Raw genomic sequence first — 7519 nt, forward strand, 5'->3', positions numbered from 1 at the left:
GAGTCAATTCCTATATTTCCTTTTATCCATCCATCTATCCATTTGTCTATCTACTGGCTTTGTTTCTCTGGATAACCCTATATAATACACTCATGCAGCAGTTGTGTAAGATTTGAAGCAAATTGCTAAGCATGTTTAGATCTCAATTTCTTTACCACAATTTGGGAATAATAATGAAAACTATATACTACCATTTTAGAAGGATAAAGCAAACACAAAATGCATTCAGGGCTTGGTATGATGAATAGATCATTTTGTTGTTGTTCAGTTACTAAGTCATGTCTGGCTTTTTGTGAACCCCATGGACTGCAGCATGCCAGACTTCCCTGTCTTTCACTATCTGCCAGAGTTTGCTCAAATTCATGTCCATTGAGTCAGTGAGGCTATCTAACCATCTCATCCTCTGCTGTTCCCATGTCTTTTTGCTTTCAATCTTTCCCAGGATCAGAGTCTTTTCCCATGAGTCAGCTCTTTACATCAGGTGGCCAAAGAATTAAGAGCTTCAGCATCAGTCCTTCCAATTAATATTAAAGATTTATCTCCTTTAGGATACATTGGTTTAATCGCCTTGCTTTCCAAGAAACTCTCAAGATTCTTCTCCAGCATCACAGTTTGAAAGCATCAATTCTTTGCTGTTCAGCCTTCTTTATGGTCCAGCTCTCACATACGTACAAGACTACTGGAAAAATATAGTTTTGACTATACAGACCTTTGTCAGCAAAGTGATGTCTCTGTTTTTTTAATATGCTGTCTAGGTTTGTCATAGCTTTTCATCCAAGGAGCAAGCATCTTTTAATTTCATGGCCACAGTCACTATCTGCAGTGATTTTGGAGCCCAAGAAAATAAAGTCTCTCACTCTTTTCATTTTTTTCTCCATCTATTTGCCATGAAGTGATGGGACCAAATGCCATGATCTTAGTTTTTTGATTGTTGAGCATTAAGCCAACTTTTTCACTCTCCTCTTTCACCCTCATCAAGAGGCTCTTTAGTTCCTCTTTGCTTTTTTGCCATTAGGGTGGTGTCATCTGCATATCTGGGGTTATTGAGAATTAAATAGGTTTATATATATTGTGTGTGTCGGGGGCTAGGGGGAACTTGTCTGGTGGCTCAGACAGTAAAGAATCTGCCTGCAGTGCAGGAGACCTGGATTCAGTCCCTGGGTCAGGAAGATCCCTGGCTTCCCAGGTGGCTCTCGTGGTAAAGAATCCACCTGCCAGTGCAATAAGACATAAGAGAGACTAGTTCAATTCCTGAGTCGGAAAGATCCCCTGGAGAAGGCAATGGCAATCCACTCCAGTATTCTTACCCAGAGAATCCCATGGATAGAGGAGGTTGGCAGGCTACAGTTCATAGGTTGCCCAGAAGTGGATACAACTGAAGTGAGTTAGTCTGGCATAGCATATATTGGGGGATCACTCTGTATGCTACAAAACATTAAGTAAGTTAGTACATTTTTTCCTTAAGGAAAGAGACTTAGTAATGTTTTCCTGTGCCATATATGGTGGAAGTTTGTTATGCTTTAAAAGCAAGGCGTTGAAAGTCAAGTAAAATCCTGACTGTGACAATGGACTGGCCAAATGGACAAGGAGCCACCCTTGCCCAGAAGAGAGAGGAACGTTTGTCTTCCCTTTCACCAGCATTTTGCCTTGTCCTTTTCCATTATATTAACAGCTAAGCCTATAATGTGAGATCTCACCCCTTTGGAACAATTAGTCTGATATAGTCCTCTGTGGTGTTCACAGAATAACTAGCCATGAACCAGGCAAAGTGTTTCCAGAGGTGAGGGTCCTCACAGCTGTTTCCGATGCCCACAAAACAAATGGCAGCCTCCCTTGGGGCCAGATAGAATTGCTAAGCACCGGGGCTTTCTGGTCTTTTATACAAACATAAAAGAAACAATTTGTTTGAATTATGTTTTTAAAAAGACTTTTCTGGAATTGAGCTTCAGGAGTTGCTTGTATATTTTTGAGATTAATTCTTTGTCAGTTGCTTCATTTGTTATTATTTTCTCTCATTCTGAAGGCTGTCTTTTCACCTTGCTTATAGTTTCCTGTGTTGTGCAGAAGCTTTTAATTTTAGTTAGGTCCCATTAGTTTATTTTTGCTTTTATTTCCAATATTCTGGGAGGTGGGTCATAGAGGATCCTGCTGTGATTTATGTTGGAGAGTGTTTTGCCTATGTTCTCCTCTAGGAGTTTTATAGTTTCTGGTCTTATGTTGGTCTTACGTTTAGATCTTTAATCCATTTTGAGTTTATTTTTGTATATGGTGTTAGAAGGAAATGGCAACTCACTCCAGTATTCTTGCCTGGAGAATCCCATGGACGGAGGAGCCTGGTGGGCTACAGTCCTGTTAACTGCTAACTCGCCTCAGTCGTGTCCAACTCTGTGTGACCCCATAGACAGCAGCCCACCAGGCTCCCCTGTCCCTGGGATTCTTCAAGCAAGAACATTGGAGTGGGTTGCCATTTCCTTCTCCAATGCATGAAAGTGAAAAGTGAAAGTGAAGTTGCTCAGTCGTGTCCGACTCTTAGCGACCCCATGGACTACAGCCCACCAGACTCCTCCGTCCATGGGATTTTCCAGGCAAGAGTACTGGAGTGGGGTGCCATTGCCTTTTCCAGGGCTACAGTCCAGGGTGTCACAAAGAGTCGGACACAACTGACTGACTTCACTCACTCACTATGGTGTTAGAAAGTGTTCTAGTTTCATTCTTTTACAAGTGGTTGACCAGTTTTCCCAGCACCACTTGTTAAAGAGATTGTCTTTTCTCCTTTGTATATTTTTGCCTCCTTTGTCAAAGATAAGGTGTCTATAGGTGCATGGATTTATCTCTGGGCTTTCTATTTTGTTCCATTGATCTATATTTCTGCTTTTGTGTCGGTACCATACTGTCTTGATGACTGTGGCTTTGTAGTAGAGCTTGAAGTCAGGCAGGTTGATTCCTCCAGTTCCATTCTTCTTTCTCAAGATTGCTTTGGCTATTCGAGGTATTTTGTATTTCCATACAAATTATGAAATTATTTGTTCTAGCTCTGTGAAAAATACCATTGGTAGCTTGATAGGGATTGCATTGAATCTATAGATTGCTTTGGGTAGTATACTCACTTTCACTATATTAATTCTTCCAATCCACAAACACGGTATATTTCTCCATCATTAGTGTCCTCTTTAATTTATTTCACCAGTGTTTTATAGTTTTCTATATATGGGTCTTTTGTTTCATTAGGTAGATATATTCCTAAGTATTATATTCTTCTCATTGCAATGGTGAATGGAATTGTTTCCTTAATTTCTCTTTCTATTTTCTCATTATTAGTGTATAGGAATGCAAGGGATTTCTGTGTGTTGATTTCATATCCTGTAACTTTACTATATTCATTGATTCAGTTCAGTTCAGTTCAGTCACTCAGTCGTGTCTGACTCTGTGACCCCATGAACTGCAGCATGCCAGGCCTCCCTGTCCATCACCAACTCCCGGAGTTCACTCAAACTCATGTCCATCGAGTCGGTGATGCCATCCAGCCATCTCATCCTCTGTCTTCCCCTTCTCCTCCTGCCCCCAATCCCTCCCAGCATCAGAGTCTTTTCCAATGAGTCAACTCTTCGCATGAGGTGGCCAAAGTACTGGAGTTTCAGCTTTAGCATCATTCCTTCCAAAGTACACCCAAGACGGATCTCCTTTAGAATGGACTAGTTGGATCTCCTTGCAGTCCAAGGGACTCTCAAGAGTCTTCTCCAACACCACAGTTCAAAAGCATCAGTTCTTCAGTGCTCAGCTTTCTTCACAGTCCAACTCTCACATCCATACATGACCACTGGAAAAACCATAGCCTTGACTAGACAGACCTTTGTTGGCAAAGTAATGTCCCTGCTTTTCAATATGCTATCTAAGTTGGTCATTGATCTAGGTTGAATATTCATTGATTAGCTCTAGTAATTTTCTGGTGAAGTCTTTAGGGTTTTCTACATAGAGGATTATGTCATCTGCAAACATGAGAGTTTTACTTCTTCTTTTCCAATTTGGATTCCTTTTATTTCTTTTTCTGCTCTGATTGCTGTGGCCAAAACTTCCAAAACTATGTTGAATAGTAGTGGTGAGAGTGGACACCCTTGTCTTGTTCCTGACTTTAGGGGAAATGCTTTCAAATTTTCACCATTGAGGATAATGTTTTCTGTGGGTTTGTCATATATAGCTTTTATTATGTTGAGGTAATTTCCTTCTATTCCTGCTTTCTGGAGGGTTTTTATCATAAATGGATGTTGAATTTTGTCAAAGGCTTTCTCTGCATCTATTGAGATAATCATATGGCTTTTATTTTTCAATTTGTTAATGTGGTTTATTACATTGATTGATTTGCAGATATTGAAGAAACAACCCAATCAAAAAATGGGCCAAAGAACTAAATAGACATTTCTCCAAAGAAGACATACAGATGGCTAACAAACACATTAAAAGATGCTCAACATAACTCATTATCAGAGAAATGCAAATCAAAACCACGATGAGGTATCATTTCATGCCAGTCAGAATGGCTGCTATCCAAAAGTCTACAAGCAATAAATGCTGGAGAGGGTGTGGAGAAAAGGCAACCTTCTTACACTGTTGGTGGGAATGCAAACTAGTACAGCCACTATGGAGAACAGTGTGGAGATTCCTTAAAAAACTGGAAATAGAACTGCCATACGACCCAGCAACCCCACTTCTGGGCATACACACCAAGGAAACCAGAACTGAAAGAGACACGTGTACCCCAATGTTCATTGCAGCACTGTTTATAATAGCCAGGATGCGGAAGCAACCTAGATGTCCATCAGCAGATGAATGGATAAGAAAGCTGTGGGACATATACACAATGGAGTATTACTCAGCCATTAAAAAGAATACATTTGAATCAGTTCTAATGAGGCGGATGAAACTGGAGCCTATTATACAGAGTGAAGTAAGCCAGAAAGAAAAACACCAATAAGTATAATAACACATATATATGGAATTTAGAAAGATGGTAAGGATAACCCTGTATGCAAGACAGCAAAAGAGACACAGATGTATAGAACAGTCTTTTGGACTCTGTGGGAGAGGGAAAGGGTGGGATGATTTAGGAGAATGGCATTGAAACATGTATATTATCATATGTGAAATGAATCGCCAGCCCAGGTTCAATGCATGATACAGGGTGCTCAGGGCTGGTGCACTGGGATGACCCAGAGGGATGGGATGGGGAGGGAGGAGGGAGGGGGGTTTCAGGATGGGGAACACATGTACATCCATGGCGGATTCATGTCAATGTATGGCAAAACCAATACAATATTGTAAAGTAAAAATAAATAAATAAATAATTTAAAAAAATAAAAAGACATTTCCCAAAGAAGACATATGTATGAAAGAAGGAAGAGAAACAGAGACAAAAAGTGACAATAAGCCCAGTATGCTCTTTGTTATTTAAGTACCAGACACAAGGAGATCAAACCAGTCAATCCTAAAGGAAATCAACCCTGAATATTCACTGGAAGGAGTGATGCTAAAGCTGAAGCTCCCATACTTCAGCCACCTGATGCGAAGAGCCCACTCATTGGAAAAGACCCTGGTGCTGAATAAGATTGAAGGCAAAAAGAGAAGGGGGAAGCAGAGGATGAGATGGTTAGATATCATCAACAACTCAATGGACATGAATTTGAGATAGTGGAGGACAGATGAGCCTGGCATGCTGCAGTCCAGGGGGTCGCAAAGAGTCAGACACAACTTAGCGAATAAACAACAGCAGTAGGAAGTCCTAGAGTGAGAGAGAGATGAACAGAATTCCAGCTTTGATAAAGGATGCCCCATTCTCCATTTTTCCAGATCCTTACCTACTGACAGTGCTCTTTCTGGCCAGAAGTCTGTGACAGTCTTACCTATATTTAGAGATTTTGCTCAGTATTTAAGTGCCGAATATTACAGCCTATTAAGCCTTCCTCAATTCCACTGACTATAAGGAAATTCTTCTCTTCATAGATCCAAATATTCCTAAAATGAAAGTTGCTCAGTCATGTCCAACTCTTTGTGACCCCATGGACTATACAGTCCTTGGAATTCTTCAGGCCAGAATACTGGAGTGGGCTAGCCTTTCACTTCTCCAGAGGATCTTCCCAACCCAGGGATAGAACCCAGGTCACCTGCATTGCAGATATATTCTTTAGCAGCTGAGCCACCAGGGAAGCCCAAGAGTACTGGAGTGGGTAACGTATCCCTTCTCCAGGGGATCTTCCTGACCCAGGGATCAAACTGGGATCTCTTGCCATTGCAGGCGATTCTTTACCAACTGAGCTATGAGGGAAGCCCTGCACTGAATGGATACGAACGATGCTATGGAAAATGAATGAATGAAAATAAAGTCCTTAAATTAGAAATCATAGCACCTGAAATATGGCTGGCATAAATTCAAAACCTCATGAAAATGAAAACCTCGGTGCCCGAGACACCAACCAAATGATTTCAATACTAAAAAATTATTCTTCTGAGAATTCAAAAGGTTCTATAACATTTTATATTGAAAGAAAAAACGTAGTTAAAACTGATGTCACACCCTCCCAAATTCGTCTCACATTAGCACAAATGCCCAACTGTTCAGGACTCTCTTCTGCTATGTCAGTTCTTGGCTGGAACATGCAGTTCTTGTCCCTAGCTGGGACAGGCCTGAGTGAAGAGTGATGTTTGGCCTTTTGGTGAGGTGAGCAGAGTCCCTACTGAATCTGGAAACCCCTTGTTTATAGTTTCTTTATGGCTTCTCTCTTTGTATGTATCTTATCTATTAAAGTGTGAAAGTGAAAGTAAATTTCCATATCCACATATCTTATTCTTTTCCCATATATTACTGAAACTCACTTAGGACTTAGACTGTGGCCTCATATTCCTTCAGTCTGCACAAAAACTTAAAGAATATGGTAATATGTGTTTCCATGTTATTCTCTACCATATGTAAAATAGATAGCCAATGGGAATTTGCTGTATGACTCGCTTCTCGGCCTTTTGGCTAAGATCAAGTGTAGTATCTGTTCTTATCAGTATAATATCTGATACGTCCTCTATCCGACGGAGAAGGCAATGGCACCCCACTCCAGTACTCTTGCCTGGAAAATCCCATGGGTGGAGGAGCCTGGTAGGCTGCAGTCCATGGGGTCTCGAAGAGTCGGATACAACTGAGCGACTTCACTTTCACTTTCACTTTCAAAGACTTCAAACCGGGCCTCTGTGACAACCTAGAGGGGTGAGATGGAGAGGGAAGCGGGGAGAGTTTCAAGAGGGAGGGGACATGTTTATACTATGGCTGATTCATGTTGATGTTTGGCAGAAGCCAGCACAATACTGTAAAGCAATTATCCTTCTAATAAAAAGAAATAAATTTTTAAAAATTCACAAAAAACCCCAAAAGAATAACTTTCATATTATTGCTGGTTGATACATATTTGTCTATAAACTGATAATTTGCACCAAATGTGTTTCTAAAAATTGTTTAAGAATGGATGTTGACTTTGAATAA

General features: G+C 40.6%; 1 pseudogene; it reads left to right on the forward strand.

Moving 5' to 3' along the window:
* Positions 1–6992: 6992 nt before the first annotated feature.
* Positions 6993–7095, forward strand: LOC112578286 (annotated as a pseudogene).
* Positions 7096–7519: the final 424 nt, after the last annotated feature.

This window comes from Bubalus bubalis, chromosome 12, assembly GCF_019923935.1.
Source record: "Bubalus bubalis isolate 160015118507 breed Murrah chromosome 12, NDDB_SH_1, whole genome shotgun sequence".
Lineage (NCBI taxonomy): Eukaryota > Metazoa > Chordata > Mammalia > Artiodactyla > Bovidae > Bubalus > Bubalus bubalis.